This window comes from Armigeres subalbatus, chromosome 3, assembly GCF_024139115.2.
Source record: "Armigeres subalbatus isolate Guangzhou_Male chromosome 3, GZ_Asu_2, whole genome shotgun sequence".
In the NCBI taxonomy this organism is placed as follows: domain Eukaryota; kingdom Metazoa; phylum Arthropoda; class Insecta; order Diptera; family Culicidae; genus Armigeres; species Armigeres subalbatus.
The window spans coordinates 143,703,582-143,720,927 of NC_085141.1; the positions used below are offsets into that span (position 1 = coordinate 143,703,582).

A 17,346-nucleotide genomic window follows, 5' to 3' on the forward strand; every position below is an offset into this window, starting at 1 on the left:
ATAAGGCTGGGAGTTTTATAGTGTTATATACCAATCGACTCAGCTCTTCGAACTGATCTGTCCATGTGTATGGACACGTAAACCTAAAAACATTAGCCAACTTTTCATATAATAATTCTCGACCGATTTCCTCGTAATAAGTTGCATTCAACGCGGGACAAACCCTTGTTGATCACTATTTAATATAATTACGATGGGTTATTGCGTTCAAAAATTATGAAGAAAATTGTATATCGATCCATACAAGAATAGTTGGTTGATTCGCGATTCTATTGAATCGAGAAAGACTTCTTCACCACTATGTGGATTAATCTAGGTTTTTTGGGAATTACGTCAGAACTTCGTAAAATGCTATCAGCCAACAAAATATACCCGTAATAAGTTGATTTCGCTGTGAAACTAAAATGTAAATGATTAAATCATAAATTTTGCTCGCAGCATTTGAATTAACATAATTTTTGCTTTACAGCAATAATTCATTATGTGAATCAAAAAACTATTCTCATGCGAATTCTTCTTCTTCTTCATGCGAATTACATAGCAGAAAACTGTGGTAAAAGCAAACATTATAGAATCGAATTAGAACTATTCATTTCGATTCATTACTTTATTTGTATTTTGACAGCTATTCCTGTATCGACCTCATGTCGAGTTTAGTACAAGACTGATGAAGACAACATTTAAATTCTTATATACCTAGATATAAATGGTCTTTACTCTGAATCGCCAGAAGTTTCACTATAAGTGCTAACATGATAAAAAGATTTTCGAACATTTGCGGCAATGCAGTGAGTGAATTTATTCGTCTTTCTATTTGATTCCTGACTTGCGTTTGAACGAAAACTCATATCAGCTGATTCCGATGTATTAAAGCACAGTTGGTCCTTTACCAGCGTGCTTTTGTGCCTTCGATGCTCGCCACTTAAACTGCCCCTCCAATCAGAACAGTATAGCTCTCATAATGCGAGAAAAGCTGAACACAACAAATCGCGCTTTGCATATGTAAATGGTGCGGCAATAATGTCGGACAGACAGCAGAAGAAAACCATGCGAATTGAATTGGAAATTAGAGGCCCAAGCGTTGAGCGTTGAGCCACCTCGATGTGTAACGTATTTTGGTGCTTGAAGAAATGAAAAGAAAGATCCTTTCAGTTAAATATTTGCAAATTGAAATTGATGTTCGACAATTATTTGCGGCTTTTTTCCCCGCACAGTCAGTGGTGTGGTGTTTCGTGCGCGTACTTATGCGGTGCAACTGGTTCGCTGCGGTTCAGCTTAAGTGCATTATGTCTGCCGGAGAAAATGTAAATGGAAATGCACGCGAGTGATGTGCACCAGCCGGAGTGGGGAGGGGGATGTTCAGATTTCGGGGTGTGGTTTGAAGTTTATTTTTTCGACAATTAGACAACGACGCGTGCTGGATGGATTGGTCAGGTGAATTGAAAGTATGAAAGCTTGGACGTCAAACTCTCGATGCTGTAACCGACGTCGCGTGAGTGGGGTTCCCTGTCGATCGCATATGGGAGCGAAACGGTGGAGTGGTATCACTCCAGTAGTGAATGTGTGGCTAGACTGAATTTATAACTATTTGAAAATTCGTCAGCAATAAGCCAGTATGTGTCAGATGAAAGTGTAATTTTGATCAATTGTTGGAACATTTTAAAACTACCTTTTCATCATTCATATTGATTTTAACTCAAAACACATACTGCCGTTATCTAAAAAGGTAACGTACAAGCCATTTTCCAAAAATGGCGTAAACGAGTAGTATTCATCGAGCTCTTTAACAGAAAAATGGAAAACATGCATGTTGTAATTTGGCGCTTACGTCACTTTCTCAGATTACGGCATCATAAGGATACTCTTCCAGTTTTTCATGTCATAGCTCTCATATTCATTCTGTTTAAAACAAAGAATTATGAAGGCGATTGAGGTATTTTTTGTGAGCAGTGAATACACATTAGGGTGTCCCAAAATTGGACAAAGTCTGGGATTTTGGGGGCTCAACCTTCAAATGAAAGCTTAGGGTAAAACAAAAGAAAAATTGTTCTACGACAACTCTGGGAAATGACGTTTAGGGGTGGCCCCGACGCGTTTTACGAAAAAAGTGCATTTTTTATAGGTAACATCGAAAATACCGGTATATCGGAAAGAAATTCGATGAAACCCATCCATTTTATATTTTTTACATTTAACTTAGGGTCTATACTTTATGGTAAAACTTTGATACCGCATGTTTTAGCTCTATATATTTTTCACTGATGCTTTAAATGCCCAAAAATGATGAATTTTTCTTAACATTTTTTTATTAATGCATCCAAAACGGGTATCCATCATAATGCTTTCGAAACTAGATATACATAGAAAGATGGGGAATTTTATAACGAATATTTTGCTAAAAATAGCAACCTCCTATCTCTATCCGTTTAAAAGTTATTCACGATTTACTGCAGCTTGGAAAAAGACTTTTTGAAATTTCGGATCATAATACCTGGATCATGTTTAAGTAAAGAAACGCCTACGCATTATGATGGATACCCGTTTTGGATGCATTAATAAAAAAATGTTAAGAAAAATTCATCATTTTTGGGCATTTAAAGCATCAGTGAAAAATATATAGAGCTAAAACATGCGGTATCAAAGTTTTACCATAAAGTATAGACCCTAAGTTAAATGTAAAAAATATAAAATGGATGGGTTTCATCGAATTTCTTTCCGATATACCGGTATTTTCGATGTTACCTATAAAAAATGCACTTTTTTCATAAAACGCGTCGGGGCCACCCCTAAACGTCATTTCCCAGAGTTGTCGTAGAACAATTTTTCTTTTGTTATACCCTAAGCTTTCATTTGAAGGTTGAGCCCCCAAAATCCCAGACTTGGTCCAATTTTGGGACACCCTAATACACATGCTGTAAATATGAGAAAATTGGTTCTTTATTCTTTTTTATAGAGATTAATATATGCGCCTGGGTGCAGTTTCCGCAAGAAATTCCTCCAAATTTTCTAGGAACATTCTTCTGATTTTCTACGGAATATTCTGCTGATTTTTTGACGAAAAAATACTTACATTTTTTACAGGAAATCCTTCGAATTTCCATGAGAAATTCCTTCATATTTCCACGGGACATTCGTTCAAATTTCCACAGGAAGTTCCTTTGATTTTTCACGAAAAATTACTTTGAATTTCCTCGCGAAAGTCCTTCTACGGAAAATTCCTCCGAATTTCATTGGAAAACTTCTTCGAATTTCGTCAGAAAATTCCTTTGAATTTCTTCGAAAAATTCATTTGAAATTTCTCGGGAAATTTATTTAAATTTTCTCGAGAAATTCGTTTGAATTTTCTCGGGAAATACCTTCAACTTTCCACGGGAATTTCCACGGGTGGTAGTAAAATTCCTTCGAATTTCCATGGAAAGTTCCTTCAATTTTCCATGGAAAATTCATTTGAATTTTTTTTTCATTTTTCACACAAAAATCCTTCGAATTTTCATGGGAAGCTCCTTCGAATTTCAACGGGAAATTCTTTGGTTTTTTCACTGAAAATTTCTTTGAATTTCTACGGGATACTTACTTTATGGCCCACAGCTCCTTCTCCATGAGCCTACGCCGAACGGAGTATCCTTCTCCACTGGAGCCAACCGCTTCGCCCTGAATGTTCAGTGACCTTGGATCCTGGAAAAAGCCTTCTCTAACTTCCATGTTTTATAGCCGTATAAAGCCTCCGGAAGATACAGTGCAAAATTCGTCTTCGTTCGCAAACTACGAGACTATATTGAACAGTAAATAGATTCGAGAGTGCATCACCCTGCTTCAATTCATCTGAGGTTACCAATGGAGTATAAATTTCATCGCAACCCTCACACTCACGTTTTCGGCCGAAAACCATGTTCTAGCATATTTTTTCATAATTGATTTCGTTTCACTGAATCGTTCGCTGCTTTGAAATCAATAAACAGATGATTCTTTGAATTTTTACGGGAAATTGTTTTGAAATGTTCGAGGGAAGGTCCTATTAATTTTCACAAGAAATGCTTTAATTTCGACAAGATATTTCTTCCAATTTCCACGGCATTTTTTTAATTTCCACTAAAGTTTTCTTCAAATTTTGAATTATTATTATCAGCTGATTATGAAACAACTTCTTGCAAGAGTAGCCGTTTTTTAATTCAAAATACGTCCGTGTACTTAATGGAATAGTGTGGGTTCAAGTCCCACCGACAGCCGATTTTTTTTTTCGCATTCTATATATATATAGTCGACCCGGCAGACGTTGTCCTACATTGTAGTAGGCGAAAATTCGCGTTGTGAACTGCCCATGCGAAACTCCTATACGATTCTTAATTTTCTTATTTCACGATTTCCTCAACCTTATTTGTGATTTTCGCATGAGGAAATATCATATAAACCCGTCGGAAACTATAACGAATGTTTCTGCTGAAGAAATGAAAAAAATCCATCCAGCCGTTTTCGAGTTATGCGGATACGAACACAGACCATTTCATTTTTATATATAAGATTTATGTATGTACGTATGTTCGCTAACTACTTCTGAACCAGTTAAACCGATTTCAACCAAATTTGTTACACACATTCTCTATTCTCAGGAGAAATTAACAAAGGTGGTGGGTGGGTCATTTGGAAAAGGGGAAGGGGTGGTGGGAGGGGTTTGTTTAGAAAACGAACAATTATGTGTAATTTTCAACTCCCAGAACCGATTTCAACCAAATTTTGTACACATATTCACTTTCACTCGCGCTGTATACTACTCTGATTCTTCCGGTGGCTTTATACGGCCATGAGACATGGACGTTAAAGGAGGCTGATCGGAGAGCTCTCGGAGTGTTTGAGCGTAAGGTGCTGCGGACAATACTCGGCGGTAAACAGGAGAACGGTATCTGGCGGCGTCGCATGAATCACGAATTGTACCAGGTGTATAATGGACTGGATATTATTAAGCTTATACAACACGGCAGACTACGGTGGGCTGGTCACGTTGTTCGTATGCCGGAAGAACGACAAGCGAAGATAATATTTAGTAGAGAACCCGGAAGAGGCCGCAGGCTTCGTGGAAGAGGGCGCTCAATGTTCAGGGCGACTGGAAGCGATTGGCCCAGGATCGAGTCCAGTGGAGAAGGATACTCCATTCGGCGTAGGTTCATCGAAGAGCTGTAGCCCATCAAGTCAAGTCAAGTCAAGTCATTCACTTTGAGGAGACAATGGGAGGGTCATTTGGGAAAGGGAGAGGCGTCTGAAGGGAGGTGTATTGTTCAGAAAACGAAAATTTCAGTGTAACTTCTAAGCCCCTTGACCGATTTCAACCAAACTTGGTACACACATTTTCTGTCCTAAGAAGAAGTTAACAAAGGAGGTAGGAGGGTCATTGGAAAAGAGGAGGTTATGGGGAAGGGGTTGTCTTTGGAAAACGAGCAATTCAGTGTTACTCCCAACCCCCAGAACCAACTCCAACCAGATTTGGTACACATATACTCTATTTTTGAAAGATGTTTATTGTAAAGGTAGAAGGGCCATAGAAATATACAAAAATAGATCGATACATGCATACAATTCGATGCGCGGTAGGTCTACCTCTGTGGGTTTCGTGCTACAGCATTTAAATTGCATAATTTACTTTTCAGTCCCTAGTAAATCCGGGTACATATAGCTATTTGGAACATATTATCTATCCAAGGACTGGGTGGCAGGATCATAGATGAAAGGAGGGGATACATATTTATAAAATTAACCGTGTTGTATAACTTTCTAATGCATAAGTCGATTTCAACCAAATTTTGAACACATGTTGTGGTTGTCTATTCTCATAGGTATTGTCTATTATTCTAAGGAAACGACTATAATGGCGGTGGGAGGGTCATTTGAAATGCGGGAGCATAATGTTGGATATTGCTTAGAAAATTAACAATTCAATATAACTTCTGAAACCCTTGACCGATTTTCGCCAAAATTGAGACACATATTTTCTATCCTAAGAAGGCAATAATAGAGGAAGTGGGCCGATCATTAGGGAAACCGGAAGGTGTTATGCATTTTTATATAAGCATAACAATGATAACCAATCCCACAAATTGGATTTTTTTATTCAAAAATGGCATTTGAATAAAGTTTTCCCGAAAATAACATTTCTCCAAAAATAAAATTTCCCTTAAAATCACACTTCTCCAAAAATTACATTGAGGGATTTCGCCTCAACTCGTATATGGGGCTGGCAGCACCCTCTCAGATTTCAATGTAACTTTCTGGACATGTAAACTTTGTTACAAAAACCCACTTTGCATGCTTAGTTTTTCCAAAATTGACCTAGACTATCTTTTGAAAAGGGCCAAAGTTTTTTTTACCGATTTTTTTTCAAATAGATATAATCGTAAAACAACGCATCCTACAAAAAAGTGTTGTATGGGTGACTATCGCAAAATCAGTTTATTTTTTAAATAAAAATATTGGAAAAATTGCAAATTGAGTCATACACACATACAATCGATTTTTAAAATTAAAAGTCAATTTGCAAAAAGCCCCCCTTTTTGATTTGGACGAAATTTGGTCTCAATATAGGTAAATATATTCCCTACCAACCGTCCATACATCGCAGGCTGAGATTTTTTAAGGAAAAAAAGTTTTTCTAACTTTTTCTTGTTCAAATTGATTTTTTTTCAGTGTGTTTTCATCCGAAATTAAACCAGTTAAACATCTATTCATCTCAGAATCCATAGAAGCTATCTAGTATTTATCTAGTAACTAAATATACTTTAGAAAATTGCACATGTATACCTGTAACAATACTCACATGCATACCTGTAAAGTACTATAAAACTGATATCGAATTGGACGCAAAGTACTCAATCTAGTAGCGACAATAGTGGTTAGCAGTGTGGAGCATTTACATAAATTAAAGCTCAACCGTTGAAGTGCTGTGCAAAATTAAAAAAAACAAAGTGCAAGAGTGAAAATTTACACCCCATGTCGTCAAAGATGATAGACCAAATTCATTCTATGGGTTATAATCACCTCTTCTAGGAGTTCCGAAAATTCCTCCATAGGTTCCAAGAATGTCTATAGAAATTCCGAGAATTCCTCCAGGAATTCCAAGAATATCTTCAGGATATCTTCCAGGAATCCCTCCAAAAGCTCCAAAAATTTCTCCAGAAGTTCCAAAAATTCCTTCGGATGTTCCAAAATTTTCTCAGAAGTTTCAAGAATTCCTCTAGGAATTCAAAATCATCCATCAGGAGCTCCAATAATTCCTCCAGGTGTTCCGAGAATTTGTTCAGAAGTTCGAATAATTCCTCATGGAGTTCCAAGAATCAGTCAAGGATTTTTTCTTGGAATTCATACAAATCTTCAAAAAGTTTTAAAAAAAATCCTCCAAGGCTCCCAAAAATTCCACCAGGAGTACCGAGAGTTCCTCCAAAAAATCCTTAAAATTTTCCAGTAATACAAAAAATCCTTTCAGGATTTTCTCCAGAAGTTCCAGAATTCCACCAGAAGTGACAAAAATTCCTTTTGGAGTTCAAAAAGTTCCTCCAGGAGTTCTAGGAATTTCTCCAGGAGTTCTAGGAATTCCTCCAGGAGTTCCGGGAATTCCTCCATGAGCTCCATGGATTGCTCCAAGAGTTCCAGGAATTCTTCAGGAGTTCCTAGACATCCTCGAGGTACTCAAAAAAATCCTCATTTTTTTAGGAGTCCTTTAGAATTTTCTTAAGGAGCTACAAGACTTCCTGCAAGAGTTTCAAGAATTTCTCCAGGAGTACCAACAATTCCGCTAGGAGTTCCAAGAATTCTTTAAGGATTTTCTCCAGGAATTCCAAGAATTTCTCCACTCCAAGTATTCCTCCAGAAACTCCAGGATTTATTTCAGGAGTTCCAAGAACTCCTCCGAGTTCCGAGAATTCCTCCAGTCATTAATGAAATCTCTAATAATTCCTTCAGAAATTCCGAAAATCCATCGAGGTATTTCTAGAATTCCTTCAGAAGTTCCAAGAGTTCCTCCAGGAGTTCCACCCAAAACAGATTGCCAAAAAAATGTCACTATGTTTTTCAATCATTCTTCTTCCTTCCATTGAAAAAAAAAGAGCAAAATCCCTTTATATTCACTCAAATTGAACGATTCGCAATTTTTCCACCCCATCCGTAAGATTGTAGTACAATCCATTAAGGAAAAATAATGATTAGAATTTTTGGTTCAATTTCGGATGAAAAAACACTGAAAAAATAAATTCGAACAAGAAAAAGTTTTTGTTAGAATAACTTTTTTTTCTTAAAAGTGTCCAGCTTGCGATGTATGGCCGGTTGGTAGGGAACATATTCAATTCACCTATATTGAGACAAAATTTCGTCCAAATCAAAAGGGGTGTTTTTCAGTGCATGACTCAATATGACTCCAATATTCTTATTTAAAAACTTGACTGATTTTGCAATAGACACCCATACAACACTTTTTTGCAGAATGCGTCGTTTTACTATTACAGTGACCGGCATAATAAAAAGCCCACTAGCCGTTTTCATACAAAATGGTCAACTTTGGAGATCTAGATCTGGATTGCGTGTGAATTTGGCAATTTGGCTGAAAATTCGACCAGAGCTCAGATATAACTTGAATTTCACCACACCTGAATTTAGACCATATTGATTCATAGGGTAAAAAATTATTGCAGTAATGATAAGAAAATTATTTTGAGCTTTTTAGTGGAATGTCTTCACTTGTCATAAGACGAGTTTATACAGTCCCATTGAATTCCACCACTTAATTGTATCTTGACAGATACGTATTTCGACCTCAAAAGTAAGGCCGTCTTCAGTGTCTTGTACTTGACTCGACTTGTAAGTCGAGTCAAGTACAAGACACTGAAGACGGCCTTACTTTTGAGGTCGAAATACGTATCTGTCAAGATACAATTAAGTGGTGGAATTCAATTGGACTGTATAAACTCGTCTTATGACAAGTATTGCAGTAATACAAAAATGAATTTTTTTTTATTTCGCGCGCAGCCTCCACGCACGGTTGGTGGGATTTCTACAACTAACTCATCTAAACCTATTTCCTATCTATCAGGCAGCCTCGACCTTTACGGAATTGTTCGGCTCCGGTGAGAGTCGACTACATGCCTATTGCTCTCCCATCACATCATCGGCAACCAAATTCACCACCGTCCAATCATATAGGTATGATATACGGCTCGCCCAACCGCATCGACGAGATCGTGTTTTTTGGTCATCTTCTTCTGTCCACACGCTGCTGGATGATGGGGAATAAAATAATGGACACAGCAGCAGAATCAGCTGCAATGTAGGTCACATTTGTGCATCCTAAGTGCAGGGTTGAAGCCTGGGTTTATTGTTACTCTCAGACAATACTTGTACACTAAGAGTTGTAGTTTTCATAATATTATAAAATCATTTTTTTCCAAAAAATCGTTTTGGTATTACCGCGATAATTTTTTACCCTATGAATCAATATGGTCGAAATTCAGGTAAAATTCAAGTTATATCTGGGCTCTGGTCAAATTTTCAGCAAAATTGGTTCACACGCAATCGAGATCTAGATCTCCAAAGTTGACCATTTTGTATGAAAAACGGCAAGTGGGCTTTTTATTATGCAGGTCACTGTATATCCATTTAAAAAAAAATCGGTAAACAAACTTTGACCTATTCCAAAAGATAGTCTAGGTCAATTTTGGAAAAACTAAGTATGCAAAGTGGCAACAAAGTTTACATGCCCAGAAAGTTTCATTGAAATCTGTGAGAGTGCTGTCAAAATTTGTTCAGCTGTAAAATTTAGTAAGTAAAGTAAAATTAACATAAAAATGAGTTTCTGTCTGTCTGGACCTTATAAACTCGGAAACTACTGAACCGATCGACGTGAAAATTTGTATACAGAGGTTTTTGTGGCCGGGGAAGGTTCATAAGATGGTTCGAGACCCCTCCCTCCTTTGGAAAGGGGGGCTCCCATACAAATGAAACAGCTATTTCTTCACAACACGAGAACTAATCAAGCGAATGGAACCAAATCTGGTATGTGGAGGTTCTGGAAAGGAAGATATGTTTCTGTAGTGGTTTGAACCCCCTCCCCCTTCTGGAAAGGGGGGCACCCATACAAACAAAACAGAAATTTTTGCATAACTCGAGAACTAATCAGAAGATCAATTTCTGGCGAAACGTAGTTCGTCGGGTCTGCTAGTTTATAGAGTTCAGTGCGTGATCTCTCTTGTTTCGGACAGCAGAACGATTGCGTGGTCGACCGAATTATTGTGTTCTGCATTGCGCGGCCGGTAATAAAATTAACCAGTTCAGTGCGTGATCTCTTGTTTCGAAGCGGGTTTGGTAGTCATATGGCTACTGCTTCTGCCTCATACGCAGGAGGTCGTGGGTTCAATCCCAGGTCCGTTCCATTCTCCTACTTTGTATCTTTCTCATTATTTCTCATGTTCTAGCAATCGCTAGAACTGGAAATGGACTTCCATACCGTTTCCATTACTATTCCTATACCTTCAACTTGAGTATTCTAACAGTAATCTGCTAGAATTGGAAATGAACTTATAGAGCTCGTTTCCTACATCCAATTAGAAATTCCATCAGTCACCTTCTCGTATCTATCATATTGGCAGCTCGTTAACCAAGACGGACCTCTGCCTCTTCAACCTAACATAGAAATTCCAAAAAATTCCGCATGAACTCGTGGCAAGTGCAGAGGTATATTCGGCTTGCAGTGGGCGAGTGATTGCATTATCATTTCCTCCCCCTTCCTTACATTGACTTGCATTCTGACGTGGCAGGCGCCAGTATGACCAAACAAATAATGAGATCACCAGTACTTGTACATTGAAGATGTGTGCTAGTCCCAAGCAAACATCTGTTGGTTCCCTGTACAAGAACAGTTGATCTGGTCATAATGGAGTAGCAACAAGCTCAAGCTCAAACGTAGTTCGTCGGGTCTGCTAGTTTATAATAAATGTTTGTTTACTACTATAATGAGCTTTTGTCGCTCCTTTGCATTTGAATCCCTTATTTATCATTTTCATTCGCTGTCGCCAAATTTGTTAAAGGATTTTTGATATGAAAATTAGTTTGGGCTTTTAGTGGAGGTTTTTTGAGGTCGAAATACGTATCTGTTAAAGGTACAATCAAGTGATGGAATTGAATGGAATTGTACGAACTCGTCTTATGACAAGAAAGGATATTTATTCAACGTCACAATACCAATCAGAATATCAACCATTGTAGATTAGTAAAATTCATTGAAAAATAAAGGATGCAATGATCCTTTTTAAATAATTTAACAAGATTCTTGACTTGTTATAAGACGATAACCATTTAATTCCACCACTTGATTGTACCTTTGACAGATACGTATTTCTATCTCAAAAGTAAAACCGCCTTCAGTGTATCGTACTACCAGTACTAGAACCAGTACTGTATTTTTTTATTCTTAATATGTTTTAAAACTTCTTGTATGAAGTCATTAATTTCGTGAAACGATTATGTTATTTACCCAACGTTTCGACACGGTGTTTGCGTCTTCCTCAGGGGGTACTATTTGTCTCTTGTTTGGTCTAACTTTAAGTTCCACGATTGAAAATTTTGTTCGTAAGTACATCTTCGTAATTATTGTCACTTCAATCAAGTACATATGCTTTTATTTAAATTCGTTTTTTTTATTCGTAACAGCCAATATGAGGGGGTTAGAACCAGAAGGATGTAAGCGACATGCAGGCTTGGCATTTACTCGCACAATGAGCTCAATGAGCAAAAAAAAGTTCATCAAAAATGAGCAACAAAACATCACGGACATGATCAAAACATAAAAAAAAGATGCTCTTCGTTGTGGGAAAAATGAGGAGCGGCTCTCTTTGAGAGAAACCGTTTGTCTCAATGTGTCTCTTTGAGGAGCATCATTTTTGTTGTTCTTTCCAACTCAACGTACAGAGGAATAAAAGCACACTTCTGTCATACCATCGCTACCCGCACAACAGCCTCACACATTCGTACCTTTATGAGACCAGCAGGAGAATAGGAACCGTGTATAGCATCCATGAACGGGTAGAAATGAGCACCATTCTATCTTTACATAAGGGGATTATAGAATGAAGCCAGAAATCGGCCATTTTGTAAACCACGTGCTTTTTCAATATTTTTTTCAAGAGCACCAGATGAAAGAACCATAATGCGTATGGGGTTGAAATACTGGTAGATCGTTTGCTTAGTTATGCTGAACAATCATAATTTGATTTACGGCACTGTACGAAAACTATTACGCCAGATTTGGGGTTTTGGAAATGTATGTAGATAAACATGTGGTGAATTTGAAATTCACCACGGGCTTCATTCTATAATCACCTTATTTATTTACTGCTTCTAAGCAACAGGCAGCTTGATGTAGGCAATTCTACATTTATCTGGTTAGCAATTAAAATTTGAATTGCAAAGAGATTATTTACGAAATTATTTTATACTAGGTGAACCTGCCCAATCTCGCTCGGGTTTTATTTTTGATATGTCAATCACTTATTTGATTAAGGCGTCGCACTCTAGATCGATTTCAGTTCGAGCTTGATGGCTTTCTTCAGAACTCATAAAACCGTTACATTTAGACAATTTCTCAACTTTCCCCGGCAAATTGATCAACTATTAGTATGTACAAACACAGCTGATCCCAAGACGATTCGATTAGTGAGAAAATCTTGCAAATCGGTCCATCCGTTCGTGAGTTATATTGCCTCAAAGGAAATGCAAAATCATTTTTATATATAAACTAGGCGAACCTGCCCGATCTCGCTCGGCCTCGATCTCGAGCGGCTCGGGTTTCATTATCGATCTGACAATCATTTAGTTGATTCCAGCGCCGCACTCTAGATTGATTTTAGTTCGAGCTTGATGCCTTTCTTCAAAACTCATGAAACAGTTGTATTTCGATAATTTTACAACTTTCCCTGTCAAATTGATCTTACATAGCTGATCCCGAAACGAATCGATTAGTGAGGAAATCATGCAAATCACTTTTATATAGATGATTTTAATGATGATGATAATGATTAAAGAAGATGAAAAAGTAAGGGCCAGGGAGCGATTCCTTGATCGTAGTGGCATAAAGGCACCAAGACCTTCTTCAAAATATTGTGTAAACGCGTTAAAACGCGTGAGACCCAAAATCCGCATAAAAAGGAAGCTTCATATCAAACCGCATGAAAAGCGACTCCAGTGTATACCGTTTTGACTGATTAATACAAGATTTATTCGACTGCTTCAATTTGGAATGAAAATTATTAAGCTCTTTTAATGTCTTCAACGTGTAAAAATTAAATGGAACAGTCCTAAACACGCATTATGACGCAATTGTTTTCTAAACAAACACGATAAATACAATTACCTACTGGCTACCGTTAGATTAGCCAACTAATTATCATAAATTTATTCGCCACCACCAATTCCGTCCTTCAGAAAGAGGCTCAAAGATACTCAATGAGCAACTTTTTCCTCACCTCATTGAGTCAAACCATTTAGTTATCATTGAGAAATGAATATATTTCGGAGCTACCCGAAAAAGAGGGAAACGCAAAAGTACAAAAGAGAAGAGCAAAGATTCGTGTGTCGAGAGCAATGAGCGTTTTTTTTCTTCTCCTGATTCGCTCTGAGGAGCATTCCATCCCTGGCGACATGTAGATCAAATTTGAGTGTAGTAAGGCGAAAGGTATTTTGTTCTTGCGGTAATGTGTTGATATCGTTTGTACTCATGCTTTTATTAGAAAAATAAAACAGAATAATCCACCTTGCGGTGATGTTGTGGTGTATTGTAGAACGTAATAAGAAAAACTCACGAGAGATCGAAATAACACTTTAGGGAGATAGTTTCCATTATTTTCATAATTCAAATCTATTTGCATTATTTGAATGTTTTGTGTTTTTTTGTGTTGTGTTTTTTGAACTTTCACACAATTTACAATATGAAATGTTTTCTCAACCTTTTGAAGATTAATTTTTATGTAGATACTAGCAGACCCGACGAACTTTGTTTCGCCTTAAATTTATTATCTGATTAATTCTCGAGTTGTGAAGAAATTTCATTTGTATGGGAGCCCTCCTTTACAAGGGGGAGGGGTCCCGAACCACCTTAAGAACCTTCCCCGGCTCCAAAAACCTCTGCATACAAATTTTCAAGCCGATCGGTTCCGTAGTTTTCGAGTCTATAAGGTTCAGACAGATAGAAATTCATTTTTATGTATATAGATAACGCAAAGATTTGTTTTTTTTTTGTACTGGATCCTTCTAAAACTAGTATAGAAATAACAAAGTCTAAGTCGCACAAACTGCTCTGGAGTACATATCCTCGAATGTATCAGCGAATATGTCTTAAAACGCCTAGGGCTAAAAATCTCTTTAATAAAGACAAAAATATGTCTTAAAAAAATGTCCTTAGATAAAAATATGTCCAAGAACATGTATGGTTTTATAAAACTATTGACTTTTGAATGTACATGAAATATTTCAGGTTCTCCAAAACGTCCTGGAATTCATTCGATCTACCCTATCATCAAATATACTCTATTACCAATAAAGTCCACTTCGAGAATCCCCATATAACGGGCAATGGAAAGCACAATCACACCATCTTGCGGCACAAAAGGCAACTAATGTCCTAAAACGATAGCTAAGGGATGTAATGATTGGAAAAATTACGAAAATATGGTTACTACTCCTGGACTACATCTCATAGCCCCGATATTCATCTTACGAAAAACAAAGCAACGAAAAAGTATTTGATTTGTTTCTATTTTCTAGGATTTTTTCAGCAGTGAGCACGCTTGTTAGCAAAAAGAAGCGATGAAATTGGTGCCGTTAGCATTTCCTCAGTTATTAATTGAAAGCTTTTCTATGTCCGCCATTGCATGAGTATGTATCTTGTGTGGCAAGTACAATGGATACACTATGCCAAGAGTGTCGAGAATTATTCCAACCCGAAGACATCCTAGACCGGACCGATAATCAAACTCGCCATCTCCGGATTGGCAATCATACGGCTTTTCTCGCAAGGCTACTGGAGACACTTAATGATTGCCTAATTTCTTAGCGAAAAGGATTTTTCAATTCATAGAGAAATACTTGTGCCAAAGCTGTTTCTAAAATAAATACAACAGGACTCAGGTCGGAAATGAAATCAGTTTGATGGAAACTGGAAACACCAGTTAAGGACAAGCATCTCGGAATTAAAAAAAAAAATCACTCTCGTTTTCAAGGGCACACCACTCAATATGAAAGCATCGCAGCAAAGCTGAAATAATAGAAACAAAAGTTGTCCGCTGCCTTCGTTTCGAGTGGTGTACCCTTGAAAACGTGAGTGAATTTAGTTTTGGATTCTGTGATGCTTGTCCTTAATGAGAGAAAAACGAGCTTCTAATAGCAAAGCTTGGGGATTCGTGAACAATTTAATCAATTCTAAAAGGCCATACACTAATTACGTGAGGGCTTATGGGGGGAGGATGGCTGTCATTTCCTTACAATTCGTATAAAAAACGAAAATAATCTAACTATGGAGGAGGGAGGGGGTTTGCAAAATCAAAAATATATTTTCTACAAATTCTTTAGAATCCGAGGATATCTATGAGTGATACATCAACGAAAATTCTTGTTGTCGAAGAATATCCTCAAACAGAGTTAATAATCGAAAAAATAATTCTGTCTTTACGAACAGAAATGATACTTGGGATTGGGCTTATAAACATGGCTAAATTAAGGTGATTATAGAATAAAGCCAGAAATCGGCCATTTTGTAAACCACGTGCTTTTCCAATATATTTTTTAAGAGCACGAGATAAAAGAACCATAACGCGTGTGGGGCTGAAATAATGGTAGATCGTCATAATTTGATCAATCATAATTTGATTTTCGGCACTTTGCGAAAAATATTACGCCAGATTTGGGCTTTTGGAAATATATGTAGATAAACGTGTGGTGAATTTGAAATTCACCACGGGCTTCATTGTATAATCACCTTAAAAGCTGGCAAACTCTCACCGATGGATGAGCAGACGTATTTGTTATTGTAATGCAACAATTAACTGAAATCCAAATCTCCTTTTCCAAATCGTTAAACAATTCCGATCGTTCAAGCATTTACTCCAATCCTATCTATAGATCTAATATCGCCTGAACTTACAGATCCCTATCGAATTGAACCAACAAACCTCGAGTGAAACCTGTGTTGCGAAGATCAAATGTAAACTTTACCCGCACTCCGGCCATCATTGCATTGTCTTGTGTGTAGTTAATTTCTTTCCAAACGTTGGATGGTCCGCCGGTGATTGCACTAACCGACTAAATGAATCTCATTAGATCCGAGTGCCTTATGTTGCGGAGCAAAACGCGAAGCTGATTTTCGCGCTGGGGCCCATGGTTATTCATATTGTTGCTGGATGGTGGTTCGTCTCCGACGGTGATAAAATGAATTATTAAGTTAGACCAAATTAGACCCATTTAGTGTGCTCGCGCGCGGAACATCGAATTCGAGAAATCCACCGGCTGACAGATCTATGGTTTTTTTTTGTTTTGTTTGTATCGACCATCTCCGTATAGTGAGTAAAGTGCACTTCATTTCAAGTGAAAATTAACAAACGGTCGAAGACGACGACGACGAAGACGGCAGCGGTGGTGGTGGTGAAGACGCATCCGATGGATATAGTGAACCGACCCTCAAAATCAATCAACCGATATGATCATTTGTGTGCTCAGCTGCAGCAGAAGCAGCAGCGGTGTGGTGGCTTTGGTTTGGGGCTTTGGTGTGTATACGATAGAAGTCGGTGAAAAGAAAGCTCCAGCAAAGTTTCTGATTTGATTAAGAGAAAACAACACTTTTGAGAAAACGAAACAAAACGATCGTCGTCGACGCGCAGCGTGTTTGTGAGAAGGGGTGCTGGGCGGGGGAAGTATATTGGAAAATCAGTTGTTCAAAATGTGGATCTGTTGCTATTTGATGAGTGTAAACGACGTAGAAAGATCGAGGGAGTTATTGTGTAGGAGGAAGAGGTGATAGCGCGCGTTATTTGGCTTTGAAGTGGATCATGCTGTGTGCCTAGGAATTCACAGCGAGAATGTTGTTTCGAAACTGGTTCTTGGTTTGTATATCAGCTCGCTTGAATACATTATTCAAAGATTCCGATCGCCAACGAAGAATTTGAGAAAACTCAGATTCCGGCTCTGCAGTTGACTGCCTTCAGGAATGTCTCGAATTAGCACTCTTACGCTTCAGTGCGCTTGCCTGAAAGCGAATGCGGATATTAAACCATCGGTCCGCACCGTATCAATCATCGCCCATCAACACTTGCCCTTCATGTAACCACTTAC

The 17,346-nt window shown here is 37.8% G+C and overlaps 1 protein-coding gene across 16 annotated transcripts in view; it reads left to right on the top strand.

Moving 5' to 3' along the window:
* The window catches only part of LOC134227627 (capping protein inhibiting regulator of actin dynamics), a 477,592-nt gene that overhangs the window by 192,288 nt on the left and 267,958 nt on the right, over positions 1-17,346 (top strand). The gene's annotated exons all lie outside the window — the stretch shown is intronic.